This window comes from Panthera onca, chromosome F2 (genome assembly GCF_046562875.1).
Source record: "Panthera onca isolate mPanOnc1 chromosome F2, mPanOnc1 haplotype 2, whole genome shotgun sequence".
Classification (NCBI taxonomy): Eukaryota; Metazoa; Chordata; class Mammalia; order Carnivora; family Felidae; genus Panthera; species Panthera onca.
In genome coordinates, this window is record NC_138356.1 from 66,242,214 (window position 1) to 66,258,070 (window position 15,857).

A 15,857-nucleotide genomic window follows, 5' to 3' on the forward strand; every position below is an offset into this window, starting at 1 on the left:
AAAGGGTATTGACAGATCTGAGTAGAATTGTCCGGACTGAGGTTCCTGGTGGCGAGTCTGGCTCTCTGGGCTCACCCCTATTCTAACCTAAATGCTAGCCCTAGGAGTCATCCAATGTGTGGCCTTTGGAACTCACACTGCTTCTTACAAGCTACAGTGATACGTGAAGGTGCTTCACTTCTGAAAACCTCAGTTTCCTCATCTGTAAAATGGGGGATAGTAACACCTGCCTCATCGGTTTGTTTAAGGGACAAGGCAAGGAGAATGCCTCGTGCCATGCCCGAGACCTTGCAGACCTTCGGGCAATGGTTACTTGCATTTCACTGTGGTCAGAAATAACATGAAGCTGGGAGTATTAGTGGGTTTATTGGATGATAAGCACAGCCATTTAGAAGATCTCAAGAAGAATGAGCCAAATCTAGTGACTTGAAGAACAGCATCAAGTCCCACCAGAGAGCGGGAGACAGAACCCTGAGGCACCGCAGATCCTGGGTGGGAAAGGCTGTATGGGCTGCAGGTCCCGGAAGGACTAGCGGTGTGAAGAGGGATGTGGAGATAGTTTTTAGCAGCATTGGGAACAGTGTGTGTCCAGAGCGAGCCAGTCACAAGCCTCCTCACAGAATTGTGCTCAGCAGTTTGCAGTATTGTGTGCAAAGTGGGACATTCTCAAACTAATACGTGGAAGGAGAGCGACTAGGATCGAAAACAGTCTGGAAACAAAGAACGTAAGGCTTCACTCGTTAAAATTTGGAATATTTAGTTGAAGTTTTAGGGGTCAGTAAATGGCACAGCGCTGTTGCTTGACCAGGTTCAAGACCAATCAGGAGAGATACAAGTCGGGGCACCTGGGTGGCTCAGTCGGTTGAGTGTCCGACTTCCGCTCAGGTCATGATCTCATGGTTCATGGGTTCAAGCCCCGTTTCAGGCTCTGTGCTGACAGCCCAGGACCTGGAGCCTGTTTCAGATTCTGTGTCTCCCTCTCTCTCTACCCCTCCCCAGCTAGTTCTCTGTCTCTCTCTCAAAAAAAAGTAAACATTAAAAAAAAAATTGTTTTTAATGTCCACTTTGTTCCTTACAGAGCCAGGCTAGTGAGCATGACTTACGTACATCTGCTGGCTAGAAGGTCTTTCTAACGCCCCCTGTCCTGCACCCCACCCCACACAGAACCCAAGGAGGGAACTGTGAGCCTGCAAAGCAGACTCACTCACTTAGAGCATTGCTCTGTCTGATGGCAGAGCCAGAACAGGCAAAGAAATTGCATCTGTGAAGTTTGCAGCTTAACTTCATTGAGTCAAGAAATGGACCAGTGACTCATCCGCCAGCGAGATGCTTTACTCCACTTCTAGGCAAACGTGGGTGACAGGGATGGAAACAGGTCCAGGGTGACTCAGTAAGGATCCTTCCTCATGGAAAGAAGGCAGGGGAGGAGTAAGAATCTCCCCCTAACATTTAGGAAGGCTGCCCCAAATTCAGTAAGCACCTTCTTGCTGTACAAAGTGCTCTTCATTCATTCATTCATTCATTCATTCATTCAGTAAATATCAAATAGTTACTGATCACCTGTTATGTGCCAGGTAGTCTTCTAGGCTTTTGGGGGACAGAAACAAAATAGAATCCTGCCCTCATGGAACACACATCCTTGGCCTGGGAGGAGACAGACAATAAAGGGTAGTAGTCATCATAAGCAAGGAAATCGTGCACTATGCAAGAAAGTGATAGTAGCTGTGGAAAAAATAATAATCCAGTATTTGAAAATGGTGTGGGAGTGAGCCATGGGACTATTTATGGAAAGAGCATTCCAGGCAGAGGAACAAAGCTGGGGCAAAGGCACTGTGGTAGCAGTGTGCCTGGGGAGTGGGAGAAAAGCCGGGAGGCCAGTGTGCGGACCAGAACAAGTGAAGGGAGAGCCGTGGGCCAGGAGACACAGGAACTGGATGGTCCAGAGCCTTATGGGCCATGCTCAGGACCCTTGTCCACCTTTACATGGGATGTGTGATTTGGTTCGCACTACATGATGTGGTGTTATAGGATAGTTATTCCTATTATCGTTGTTTACAGACGTATAAACTGAGATTCACAACCAAAGTCCCCTATTTTTACAGCTGAGAAAATTAATACCCAGAGAGATGAAGTGATTTGCTCAAGGCCACAGAGTGGGCAAAATGGCACTGGCCTAGGACTTGGGCCTCTCGATTCTCAGTCCAGAGCCTTTTTCCCCCACACCTCTACCCTGGAAATGAACTGCCCTTGAAGGAGGTGACCCTGGGCCTCTCTTGCAGATTCAGGTATATAGATCATGGAGTTCTTAATACTGTGTTTTGTTTTCAGATCTTCTATGTGGACTAAAGAATCTCCTTCCTAGTAAGGGGGTTGGTGTGGAAAAGCTGTTAAACATGCATGTTAATGAACACGGGATGAGGGGAAGGCCAATGACTGTAATATGGCCATTGCAAGCCGGATGCTAATTGCTTCCTATGTACCTGGTCCTACTGTGAGCTTTGGACGTGTATTCATTCATTCATTCCTCACTAGCACCCTAAGGGGTAGGTATTGTTATTACCCTCATGTTATAGATGAGGAACTGAAACAAAGATAACTTGTCCAAGATCACACCATAAGTAAAGAGCGGAGCAGTACTCAAAGTTCAGGAAGTCTGGCTTCAGAGTCTGCTCTTAACCCCCTCTGCTCACACCGATGGACCAGGACCGAAGGAAGTTACACCAGCTGCAGGATTGGGGTCACCAAAAGCATTTCCCGTGGGCAACTGGGGAGTGGATGAGAGCCATCTTTTACTTTCCCACATTCTTACCTGGAAGATACTCCTTTCTCGAAGCTTCCCTTCAGACACAGGGACTTTCAGAGCTTAATTGGCAAGACGACTTTCAAACACCTCCCTAGGAAAGAAGCCTCACCTCCCCTCTGTGACTGAAAGCATGACTGTTTCTGCTTGGAGTTATTTTAGGAGAGAGAGAAGCCATTCCCATGGATTGAAAACAGCACTCAGTATATGCTGATCTGTTAATAATGATAATGAGCATTTATGTGGTGCTTACACTTTCCAACAGGCTGTCATACTGAGTCATTAGATCATTCAGTCCCACGAGGGTTCTAGGTTGTCACCATTTCATAGATGAGGAAGCTGAGATGCACTGGGGAAGGTTAAATGATTTGCTTAGTCACACTAGTGAGAAGTGGAGAGAGACTTGTACCCAAGTCCATATCGAAAGTTCTAGCTACCACTCTGTGCTGGCTGAACAGCCACGCTCAAATATAGCCACTAAGACTTCAAGTTTCCCCCACTGTCCTAGAGTAGAGTGTTCCTATGAAACCTGTCGTGAGCAAGCTGAAGCGGCATAAAGCAAAGAAGCAATTACCATTCATTTGTATAGGAAATTTTTCAGCTCCCCAAGCCCCCAAAAAACCTCTCAGGCTTTTCTGATACCTTAGGACACTTCTTGCTACAGGATGCACAAAATAAGTCAAAGCACAGGCAGTTGATGCCGAGATTCTAAGTGTAGGTCCCAGGGAAGGATCTTGGTGGGGCCACTCTCCCTGCTTGGGGTGCAGCTATCTCTTTAATGGCTGCTGCAAAACTAATAATGCTATTTTCATTTTTTGCCCTTTTTTCCATAGAAAGTCCGTTTTGCATTTCTTTCCGTTAGCGAAGCCAGGTACTAATGGAGATCTCTCACAAAGGTGAGGTGGCATAACACAAACTTTCAAAAAGGGGAAAGCTGTATATTCCTGAATCACGTGAGTCCTTCAACGCATCTTTTCTCCTGAAGACAAGCGTAAAGAGCCGTGGCAAATTCCTGAGGGTATTTACTTAGACTTGAAAGATATTGGAGAAACCAGTTTCTAGGATTGAGTCTCCACTAAAAAAGATTGTTTTTATTCCCTAGGATCTGGCTGGCTGTGTCTGTTTTACTAAATTAGGTTGCCGACGGATTGACACCCATTGGCCACGTTTAGGAGTTTGTGTTGATATTACTGTTGTGAAAAAGCACATATTGGTCCCCACCATCTATATGCCTGTGACTAATTTTTTTTTCTCTCTTCCATTTCGTGCAACTTTTGCTTACAGCCTTCTTGGCGTAATTGACACATTGGCTCGGGCCTCCAAGACTGCCAACTTGGAGCCTTGAATCAGTTAAATCAGTTATGACAGATGTGATTATTTACAAGAAAATAGAAGTCACTATAATTAGACCTTCTAAGGAGTACATTTGGGTGGAGAATGAGAAAGCACAAGTCTGATCTGGCATGATGTGTTTGGATTTCAGCCCTGCGCAGGTTCTTCTCTGCTCTATGAAAGAAGGTGTTGGGGCGTCTGACACCCTCCATAGACACTGCCATGTATCAATTCTCGTGACAGAGCTATTGATAGATGGAAAGGCGAGGTGGTAGAGGGAGCATTAGATTTGGCCCCAGAAGTGGTTTCAAGTTCTCAGCTCAGCCGCTTGTCCTTACATCAGTATCTTTTTTTTTTTTTCAGTCATACAATGGGGATTAAAAAAAAAGAATCCCTATCGTACCGCGTTGAGAAAATGAAAAGTAACAAAGACAGGTGTCTAGCACTCTGCCTGATATGAGGCACCATGCACGGGGCTCCTACCCCTCTTGAGCATGACCCTTGACCTCTCCGAGCCTCACCTTTCTCATTGGAAAATAGAAGTGAGAATCATTTCATACAGTGGATGTGAGAGTTGGAGGAAATGAAGTATGTGAAAGGGGCTTCATGACCAGTTGTTGCTATTTCATGCTTCCATCTTCCTATTTTTTTTAATCCATAATAGTTTTGGGGGACCTGGGTGGCTAAGTTAGTTAACTGACCATCTCTTGATTTCAGCTCAGGTCAGGATCTCACCATTTGTAAGTTTGAGCCCCACGTTGGGCTCTGTGCTGACAGTGCAGAGCCTTCTTGGGATTCTCTCTCTCTCTCTCTCTCTCTCTCTCTCTCTCTCTCTCTTTCTCTGCCCTACTTCCCCTCTCTGTCTCTCAAAATAACAAACTTTAAAAAAAAATCCGTAATAGTTTTGATTCAGTGCATGCATCATGGGCCAGGCATGCTGGGTCATCTTCTCCGTTAGGTACATAGGCATAACGCCTAGTGCCCACGATATTTTCAGAGCCCCAGAAAATGTTTGATTTTAATTTCCCTTAAAGTCAGAAGGAAAAAATGAACATAATAATAATGAATATAAAATCAAATATAGAAATAAGAAACAATAATAAGCATCATGATTTATCTGGCCTGGATTGTACTCCTCTTTATACCGATGTAATATTAAAAACCCAATTTTTTCTGTTTTTTTATTTCTATTATTTTTTTTTTAATTTAATGCAGGAAGGGACCGGACCCATAAAGGCAAAAATGTGTAGGGCTCACAAAAGTCATAATGCAGCCTTAATTGTGAGATCTTCACAAATGTTAGCCCAGTCATTCTCAGGAAGGTTTTTTAAATTCTCATTTTACAGATGAGGAAATTGGAGCTTCAGGAGGTTAAGAAACTTATCCAAAGCCACATGGCTAGTAAGAGACTGTATTAGGTTGGGCTAACAGCGGTAACCCCCAAATTTTAATAGCGTAACGCTTTAGGAGTTTATTTCCTGCGAACACGATTCAGTGCAGATGTTTGGCAGGTGGTCTTCCACACAGGGATTCGGGAACCTGGTCCTGGGAGCACTCTGGGTCAATTGGTAGATGAAGAACCACATGTGGGAGGTTTTCAGGGGCTGGGCCTGAAATTGCCCCACATTACTTCCGCTTTCAGTCCATTGGCCAGAGTGTAGCCACGTGACCATCCTAACTGCAAGGAAGACTGGGAAGTGGAGTCCAGCTGCATGCTTGGCAGGAAGAGAACATGGATAATGGGGAACCCTCTCAATCCCCCGACATGGTGACCGTGTTGGATGCCAGCCCACATCTTTTCTACCCCAAGTCCATGCTCTTTCCACTCTAATTAGCTGATTCTTGCCACAAAGCCCCTTTATGGGCCCTTTAATCCTGCCAGACTTGCCCATTTACTGTGCCCCGCACCAGACCTTTGCCTGCCCCGTCCCCCTTGCCGTGGTAGGCGCTGGGAAGAGAGATGCATTGGGAAGGCGCTGCTCCTACCCTGGAATTGCTCGCAGGCTACCTTGAGAAGACTGCAGCCTGGTGCCGTGTGCTCCGTGTCTCCCGGTACCCAGCCCAGTAGTGCTTCTGGGCATGTGCTGAAGCCAGAGAATACCTCCACAGTGTGAGAAAAGGAGGCTGCGCAGAAGGTCTCAGGGAGCAGGAGAAAAGAGGTTTGAGCTGGAGTCTTGGCTGGACCGGGAGCCTTGGGCAAGGCATCGGCGGTAAGGGGGTGGTAGCAGGTGATCTTGCAGCACTAAAATGCTGCAGTCCTGGTATTGCTAGTTATTTGCCAAAAGCGAATTGTGTGGCCCTGCCCTTGAGCTGTTAACAGTGTTGCCTTTGAACCCCCGTGTTCATAAAGGACAAAACGGCTGGAGCCAGCTGGAGGCCAGATGCCCTGTGGATGTTTCTGTAACTGTTGGGCTAGCCCAGTGACCCTGGCGATGTTCCAGTAGTGCTGGTGTTGGTGGGCACCCAGGTCCTGCAAGATCAGGCCAACACCATCAGTCAGGAGACCGCTGAGTTGAATCGGAATAACTCCCTCCTTCAGGAAGCCCTCGGTGGTCCCTACCTGCTCAGAACTCAAGGCACTTGTTGCCATGCCACCTTAAGGTCCTGCATTGCCTCCTGACACCTGGCTCACAGCTCTCCTCCCATTCCCCGTTAGTCTCTCACGCAGGCGCAGAACCCCGCTTAAAAATGTGTCTTGCAAGGAGACTTGGCATCCAGGATGCGCCCCGGGAAGAATTTGTTTTTGTTTTAATGCCGAGGACGTTTGCATGAAAACAGGATCTTTGTTGCTTAGGAATTGATCAACTCCTGCTGCTTCTTCTCCCTGCTGAAGTGCCAGCCCCATATTTGTCACAGGCAAGCAAGTAACGGGACGGCTGAGACCTCCACAGATAGAGGGTCCTGGCTGTTCAGGGAGGGCTACAGAGGCCATGGGGTCCACAGAGAATCCAGAATCCTTCCTACGCTGAAAAGAGCTCACAGGTGAGAGGTGCCCTTGGCCGAAGAACTGCCTCCTGAGTGAAGATTCTTTGTGGGTCTAGTTTGTCCTAGATGCTCAGGAGAGAAGAGAAGGGGCAACACATTTAAGAAGGGGCCTCCACCTGCAAGGAGAAAAAAGGAACAAAGACAGCGCAGACGCAAGTGACAGGAACTGGTACGTAGAGCAGAGAGGTGGGAAGTGAGGAGCTGGACAGGCGTGGGGGTCTGCTACTTACCCGTAGGGTAAGCATGGACATGCTGCTTCCCCTCTCTGCACCCCAGTTTCCTCACCTGCAGAAGAACATCCATCTCTTGGGGGGTGTTACGAAGATTAAATGAGATGCTATATGTTAAGTGGGTGGCATGGTGAACACTCAATAAAGGCAGACTCTTATTATTGATATTAATAATAACAATTCATAATAATACCAGATGCTCTCCATCCTAAGGAAGAGCTATCCAGATAGCCACAAAAGGCTATTTAGAGAAAGGACTTGAACTTGATTTGACACAGCTGTGTCCACTGCAGACCATTCTTGAGGAGGTTGGAGAAACAGTCCACAAAATCGAAGTAAAATCGCCCACATGCCCGTGGAGGGGGGTTCTCCAGGCCCCCCCCCCTCCCGCCCATTTGTGGCCCCGGCCTGGCCTGACAGGCGTTGGCCTAGAAGGGACAGAGATGAGAAAAGCCTGGAGTGACAAGTCAACCCGTCAGGCCCTTCCTCTTGCCTCAGTGCTTGGTTTCTGGAGGGCAGGGGGGCGTTTATGTCCAAATGCCCACAAGAGGCCGGACACCTTTCTCTCTCTGCGCCCTTAATATATGCTAATCAAAGCTGAGAGCCTGCAGAAAATATCTGCTTGGCAAAGCCCTGCTCCCTCGCCTTGGCTTGCCCACCCTCCCTGGGCTTCCCCTCCCATCTGCCTATCCAAGGGCGTCCATAAATCCGGCTTTCGGAGCCCTCGGGGGCTGGCAGGGCTGCCGTGGACCTCAGTCACATCTCGATGGAAACAATTGAAAACCACTTGGCAAAAAACAAGGGGTGACCTAATGTTTCGTAGCAAGAATACATTTTTTCCTCACCATTCTTATTCAAGCCCTGGAGAGAAAGCCGGCTGCTCTCCAACTCCTTCGGGCTGGGACCTCAGGGTTTCTTATTCCTTTCTCCCCACTTTCTGACCACCCCCCAGGGGAAGCACGGGGAGGCCAGGCTCCCGGGCTGGCTGTGGCCCCCACGGCCATGGAGGAGCGGATCGGGCCTTACCTTCCTGACTTGCCTGGCGGCCTTGGTCCCCTCAGAGGCAAGGCTATGGGCACAGGGGCCTGTGAGAGGCCCATATATGGAGCCTGGGGAATGTGGGATCTGGCAGTCCGCCTGGAAAAAATGGCCGTGTTCTGAGGGCCAACTCTGCCGAATTATAAATAGCACTGCCTCCCTCCCCTTCCAGCTTGCTGTGTCTGTCACCGAGCCTTCATAGAGTAAGTTGGAGAGGACCGGACAGGACAAAGGGGCAGGCGGTGGGGAGGAGGGGGAGACCTACAGGACTACAGGACTTTCGGCTGCTGTCTTGAGATCGATAAAGAGAACTGTCACCAGACCGTGGGGCTGAGAGTAGACACATTTGAGACAGCAGAGTGACTACTGATTTAATACGTTTTTATAAGCCAAATAAATATGGGGGGGCGGGGGAGAACTAAGGGAATGTTTAAGTACAGGAGATGGCTTTAGAGGAGGTTTTGGAGCCTTTAAAAAAATAATAATAATCAATTGTCTCAATATATGAAAGCTTTCTCTCTGGCTCCAAAAGGCCAGCTGTTGTGGCTTCCAAATCGGAACCTTTGGACAGGTGCCCACAAAGGCCCATCCTGGGAGTCTTCTCCCAGATGATTTCTCAGTGGGTTTTGGTATCTCCCTGACATAGGGGAAGCAGGGGCACTCACCCCTTCCCCACAAATGTCTGCACGTTCTTTTGCTCACCACGTCTAGGGTGATGAATTTGGAAGGTGTTAGAAAAGAAAGAAAGAAAGGAGTGTGCAGCTCTGGCTGTAGAAGGCCCCCCAGAGATTCACACCTGGGTGATAGTGATCGGTAGGAGGTGTTCCAGCAAATTCTGAATTCTGAAGGAGGGGTGGGCTACTACTGCAAGGACCTGAAGTCCTTGATCGTGCCCGTGACAGTGCTGGGTGCTCCTGGGGACCCGTGGCCAGGTCTGCCGATTTGCTGCCCGGCCCTCCGCGGTCAGAACTCCGAAGTCGGGTCTAGGGGGCTCCGCTGAGGACGATGGGACTCAGGCGCCCGAGATGTGTGGAGGGCCAGCACACCCCCACATGGGTGTCCGTGCCTCCTCTGTGAGAGAGCGGGCAGCGCCAACAGCGGTTGCTTGTGTCCTTTGCTCCAGTGCTTGTGGCCCTTGTGTCCATATCACAGATTTGGAAGTGGGCTCACCGATGGGTCTCTCCTCTCCTACCTTTTTATGATCCCCCTTTCGTGCGTGCTCCGGAGCTACGTGTGAAATCAGACATGTTGAAAGAAAGCTTAAAGAGGAACAGACAAACCTTTGTGTCTTTTGGACACTTGTCAGTAGAAGATCTGCGGACCCCACAGAATTCAGGCAACCAGTCAGCATGGGGTGTGAGTGGGTGGACTTTGGAACTTGCCCTAGTGTTCGATTTGGAAGGCCCGTCCCAGGGAGTGGCTTGAAACCCGTGCCTCTGGAGCCCTCGGCGGGGGAGGTACCTCAGAGGCTGGGAGACAAAGGGCTTCCAGACTTTGGCCCATTTCAAGCAAAGTAGCTCCGCCCATTCCCTGCTTTAGGATGAGACAGCATCATTTGAAAAGGGATGGCGTGTCTTCAAAATGTGGAAACCAATACTGTGGCTCTCTCTGTCATTTCAGCGCTAAGTAAATGAGTGTGACTCTTGTCTCAGGAAGGGAAATCTCAGAGCACGGGGACAGGGAGGGAAGCACAGTGAGCATCTTTTCACCTCCCTTCCTTCGGCAACTGAGGCCCGGGGAGGTGATGGGATTTGTTGAAGGGATGTGAGTGGCAGGACCGGGGACTCAGAGCCACTGCAGGTGCTCGTCAAAGAGGCATGATGTGCCCTAAGCACCCCCAATGGTGGTATTTGATCCGATCAAGACAGACAGCTTCCCAGAGGAAGTGACACAGAGCCAAGATGAAAAAGATGGCAGGTGACAAGAAGGTGACGAGGGGCAGGAGGATTATCCAAGCAGAGGAACCACATGGGGGCTCGGGCAGGCAGTTCAGGGAAGCAGAGGCTTGGGAAAGGCGTTGGCTTTCATGGGAAGACCCACCCCCCCCCCCCCCCCCCCCATCTGTCTGAGCTCACATCTCGCCTAGGGAACGAGGAAGGTGAACGGCATTACCACCTGCCAGGCGAGGCCACGTTCTGTGGGCTTTCAGAGCAGTTCCTCTGGCCGACCCGGAGCCCAGCTTACCACGAACAGAGCCTGCTCCCCAGAGAGGTGTTTCTGCTGGAGCCCAGGCAGGATGGCGTGCTGGAAGGCTTGCCGCAGCAGGACTTGAATACATAATGTGCCTCCTCTGACTTGAGCTGTGAGAAAGTCCAGACGGCCTTCTCTAGACAGGAAAGGACATCGCAGGGACGGTGGGGTTTGCTCGCAGTGAAACTCCCTGTGGCTTCCTGGGGAGAATATTGGTCTTTTTCTCAGGGTGTGCGCTTTGCATGAGCGTCGGCCCTGTTCGGGCCCCAGATCTTGTTTCTGGTCCCAGGGTGCACCATTTATTCCTTAATCAGAAGTGAAGGGGGACTTGGCTAAAGATCCCCGGAAATGTGGACATTGATCGTTGTCACCCAGATGATACGCTTAAAAAAACAAATACATGTTCTTTGCAACATAACATCCTAGAAGAAGGATTCCTGTTCTTTTATATTCTGCTCTCTGGGGAAAACCAGCACGGGCTAGTGCCGACTCATCCAATCATGGGCTTACCTTATCCTCAAGCTTCATGAATCCCGCAGAACCGAGGGGGAGTCTGGGATGGCTCAGGAGAGCATGCAGAGCTTTACTAACTAGCAGTCAAGCAGAGAATTCCCAGTCACTCCCACTTGCTTTTTTTTTTTTTTTTTTTTTTTTTAAAGTAGGCTCCGTACCCAGCATGGGGCTTGAATTCCGGACCCCACGACCCCAAGATCAAGAGTCACATGCTGTACTAACTGAGCCAGCCAGGCGCCCCTCTCCTACTTTCTGATACGCATTTGGAGGCGGGGACTTTCTGCACAAAATGCCTTACTCTGTATTCATGAGATTCATAGTCTCCATCCTGACATGCTAGCCTCGGTCCTGCGAGAGTGTGGTTCATGCTTCAGCTGTCTCTGGGCCAGGGTTTCTCAAAGTGTGTTCTGAGGAGTCTGTGTCCTGCGTGATGCTCTGGGACAAAGGGGTTGTGTTGTCATGTTAGTTTGGGAAATGCTGCCTACCGATTCATCTTGCATGTTAATTCTCTGTTCAGATGTCTACGCCAGATATCTTCCCAGACCACCATTACCACCGCTGTCAACACCTATCCCCATACCCGTTCTGTTCCTCAGAGTCCTTTTATTTTTTGTTACGTTTGTTTCTCAATTTTGAGAGACACCGAGATGGCACCAGTAGGGGAGGGGCACAGAGAGAGGGGGAGAGAGAATCCCAAACAGGCAGTGCAGAGCAGAGCCCGACGCGGGGCTCAAACCCACAAAGCTATGAGATCTTGACCTGAGCCAAAACCAAGAGTTGGACGCTCAGCCGACCGAGCCACCCAGGTGCCCCCTCCGAGTCCTTTTATATCCTGATGTTATATTTATCTGTTGAGTTTTGTATTGTCTGTTTCCCCCACACTCACAATGCTCCACGCACCAGGGACCTTGCCTGTTTTGTTCAGTTCTGTATCCCTTGTGTCTAGAACACTGCCTGGTTCAATGAAATAATGTGTCATTGGACAGCGAACACATGAACCAACTGATATGTTCAAACCCTCAGGACTCTTCCATATAGAATTCTGTTTAATTTTATTTAGCTCAATATTTTTTCATACTTCTTCCCCCTTTTCTTCAAACGCCCAGCTCATCTCATCACGTAAGCCCAGGTCGAATTTGACCCTGAGAGGCCAGCTCGGACCATTCTACCAGGAGAAGCTAGCCTCCTTGTCCCACACTGTCTCATCACCAGGTTTCATTTTCTTCGTGGTATCATGACCAGTGGAAATTGGCCTGTTCATTAGTTCTCTCCTAACAAAGAGTGTGTTAGTTCACTTCTCTGATCTGAGCTCTGTGAGGGCAGGGAGGTCATCTGTCCTGTTCACCACCGACTCCCCAGGGTTCAGAACAGTGCCTGGTAAGTGATGGGTAATAATTTGCTGCATGAATAGCCCTCTTTTCTGACTGACCCTTATCAGCAGCCCGTAGAATTTAAATTCCACCAAACACGCTCTGGGACAGGCTGTTTTCTGTCAACCCTCACAACCAGTTGCCAGTCATTACATTATGGTAGCTGCTCCTCTTCTTCATAAAACCACCAAGTGTCAGAACCAGAAGGGACATCAGAGAGTGTCTACACCCAGTGCTCTTGGTTTGTTGTTGTTGTTGTTGTTGTTGTTGTTTTTAAGTAAGCTCCACGCCCATTGAGGGGCTTGAACTCATCACCCTGAGACCAAGAGTTGTGTGCTGTAGTGACTGAGCCAGCCATCCCTACCCTCACCAGTGCTCTCGTTTTTCAGAGGGAGAAATAGATAAATAGAAGCTTTGAGAGGGCAAGGGCTGCCGGTTCAGGACTAGTCCCCCAGGGCTCCTGTGTCCTACTCGAGTTATCCTCCATTGTCTGTGTTCTAGGGCTGCTGTACCAAACTACCACAACCTTGGTGGAGGTCACAAGTCTGAAATGGGTCTCACGGGGCTAAAATCAAGGTATCACCGGGCTGTTCCTTCGGGAGGCTCTAGAGGAGAATCTGTTTCCCTGACTTTTCCAGCTTCTGGAAGCTGCCTGTGTTCCTTGGCTTATGGACCCTTCTTTCATCTTCAAAGCAATGGCCTATTGAGTCTTTCTCAAACTGTGTCACTCTGACTCCCTCTTTCACTTCTGAAGACCTGCATGATTACATCAGGCCCGTCCAGATAAGCCAGGATCATCTCCCCATCTCTACGTCCATAACCTAACCACATCTGCAGAGTCCCTCTTGCCATGTAAGCTAACATATTCACAGGCACTGGGGAGTAGGGCGTGGACATCTTTGGAAGGGACGTTTTTCTCTCTGCCTCTCATCACACCATCTGCCCCTTGCTACACCCTCCGGCAGATGCACGTTCTCCTCCCCACTGGGACTCCCAGCACTTTCTGCATCTACTTGTCACATCACTTTATAGCTCGTCCAGTGTCTGGCTGCCTGGCCAGGCTGTGACTTCCTCATGGGCAGGGCGGTCATCTCTGTACCCAACCGTTAGCCCATTCCTGGCACTTAGGAAGCACATAGGAAGTGCCGTTGCCTTGGCTGAGATGGATGTAACCCACCTCCATTTACTACACCAGCCCCCTGCTTCCATTCACTGAACTGAAGGGGCCCCCCAGCAGCTTCTGCTGTTTGCGTTTTGCCATGGGACCAGTCCACAAAGAGAGCAAGAGAGAGCCTGGCCCCAGCTTTGGTCTTCTGGCACATTAAAGTATGAAAAAATATGAGAACTGATTACCGTAAAACCTGCAAAATCTTTATATCAGCAAGTTTACTCTTGATATCCAGAATACTCTGCTATAGAACCGAGTTGTGAGTTTACCACGAGGTTTACATTTAAAAGACTTTAAAAACTTTTTTAAAATTTTATTTATTATAAAGAGAGACAGCAGGGGAGAGGGGCAGAGGAAGAGAGAGAATCCCAAGCAAGCTCCACACTTCGCACAGAGCCTAACACGGGGCTCAATCCCACAACTCTGGGACCATGACCTGAGCCAAAACCAAGAGTTGGAGGCTCAACCAACTGAGCCACCCAGGTGCTCCTATATTTAAAATACTTAAATTCAGGGTATTGTACAGGTCTTAGAGTCTCTGATTCAGACAGCCTCATATAGTTTTGACATGGACTGTGTCAAAAGTTTCAATTTATGCCCTTTTGTGAGTGAGAAGCCTGGTCTGAAGAGCCCTCCTGTTCACACCCCCAGGCCTCCAGACCTTGTGAGAGGTTTTACTTTGGAATAAAGGCTGAAGGAAAAGGCCCTGGGATGTGGCTTAATATTCAGTATCAGACCTTGAGCAAGTCACGTTCTTCATCCAAACGTTGTATACTCAGCTGTCAGCGAGGGGCTTGGAGCCCACGACTTTTAGGTTCCCTTTTCACCAACATCCTGTTACCTGGAGGGATCTGTGATAGATGCCGCCACCTGGTTTCTGGTCCGAATGTAGCCATGAGGAAGGTTTTGCTTCTGGCCCGGGCCAGTAAGTGATGGCATCACTGTCCTGCCTTTCACAGAAATCCCGGAAGATTCCTTCCGCTCTCCACAGTATTCTGAACCTGGCAGAATCCTAGAGGTTCTCCACCCTGGAGAGATCCTGTCCCTCTTCTTATTATTATTTTTAATGTTTATTTTTTTTTTGAGAGAGAGAGACAGAGCACGAGTGGGGAGGGGCAAAGAGAGAGAGGGAGACACAGAGTCTGAAGCAGGCTACAGGCTCCAAGCTGTCAGCTCAGAGCCCAATGCAGGGCTTGAACTCATGAGCTGTGAGATCATGACCTGAGCTGGCGTCGGACGCTTAACCGACTAAGTCACCCAGGCTCCCCAGAGGTAGGGTGGTTTCTTATCTGGGGTGAGTGCAGACTGAAAAAAAGCCCTGATTTTGAAGCATCTTTGATGGCTTTTAGAAAGAAAACAGGACCAAAAAAAAAAAAATCATAAACAGTTGAAAACAATATGTATGTTTCTGTGTTATGTGGTTTTCTATATGTTCTGTTTCACAATAAAATACATTTTAAAAGTCACAAGCAAACAGCACTGAATAAACGGGGTTTCAGGTCCACAAGGCAGCCAAGAACCCGTTACTCCCTTTCTAAGACTGTTCTGTTTTAGGCTGTTGTTCTTCCGCCCCCCTCCCTCCAGCCCCTTGCCTCACCCTACAGCAGCCATGTCTTGGGCTGGTCCATCCACCAGGTCATTATGATGGTCCTCCTGTATTGAAAACACTGTGTACCCCCAAGTTCCCTTGATGACACACAGTGTGATGTGGGAAAAACAGCTCAGACCCTGATGTCCAGCAGAAACCTGGATTCAAGTCTGCCCTTGTCTGCTGTCTCTTCACCTCTCTAGGCCTCAGGTTCCTCACTAGCAAAGCAAGGGGCCTATCCTATGTTAGGCTTGCAAACTCAAGTGCATATGAAGTCAGGCAGGTAAAAGGAATGAGGAAGGCGAGCCAGAAGTAAGGAATGGGGAGTGTGGCAACTTTGACAAAATCGAAAATTCCACGCCCAGTCCAAAAGGGACACTCGCCACTGAGCCCCAACAGACTGTTCCCAGGCAGGAATATGGACTTAGGGATGCCAGACAGCTACCTTTTGTTTGTTTTGTTTTGTTTTATTTTAATTTTTTAATGTTAATTTATTTTTGAGAGAGAGGGAGACAGAATGCGAGTAGGTTAGGGGCAGAGAGAGAGGGAGGCACAGAATCCGAAGTAGGCTCCAGGCTCCGAGCTGTCAGCACAGAGCCTGATGCAGGGCTTGAACTCACGGACTGCGAGATCATGACCTGAG

The 15,857-nt window shown here is 48.9% G+C and overlaps 1 protein-coding gene and 1 long non-coding RNA gene across 5 annotated transcripts in view; one reads left to right on the forward strand and one right to left on the reverse strand.

Annotated features, from left to right (window-relative positions):
- Positions 1-15,857, forward strand: part of ZHX2 (zinc fingers and homeoboxes 2) — a 162,884-nt gene that overhangs the window by 25,798 nt on the left and 121,229 nt on the right. The window lies entirely within an intron of this gene.
- Positions 7,099-8,460, reverse strand: LOC144615103 (uncharacterized). The gene is made up of 3 exons (XR_013553531.1): positions 8,374-8,460; positions 7,348-7,454; positions 7,099-7,233 (listed from the first exon to the last, which is right to left on the reverse strand). It is a non-coding gene; the product is annotated as an uncharacterized LOC144615103 (long non-coding RNA).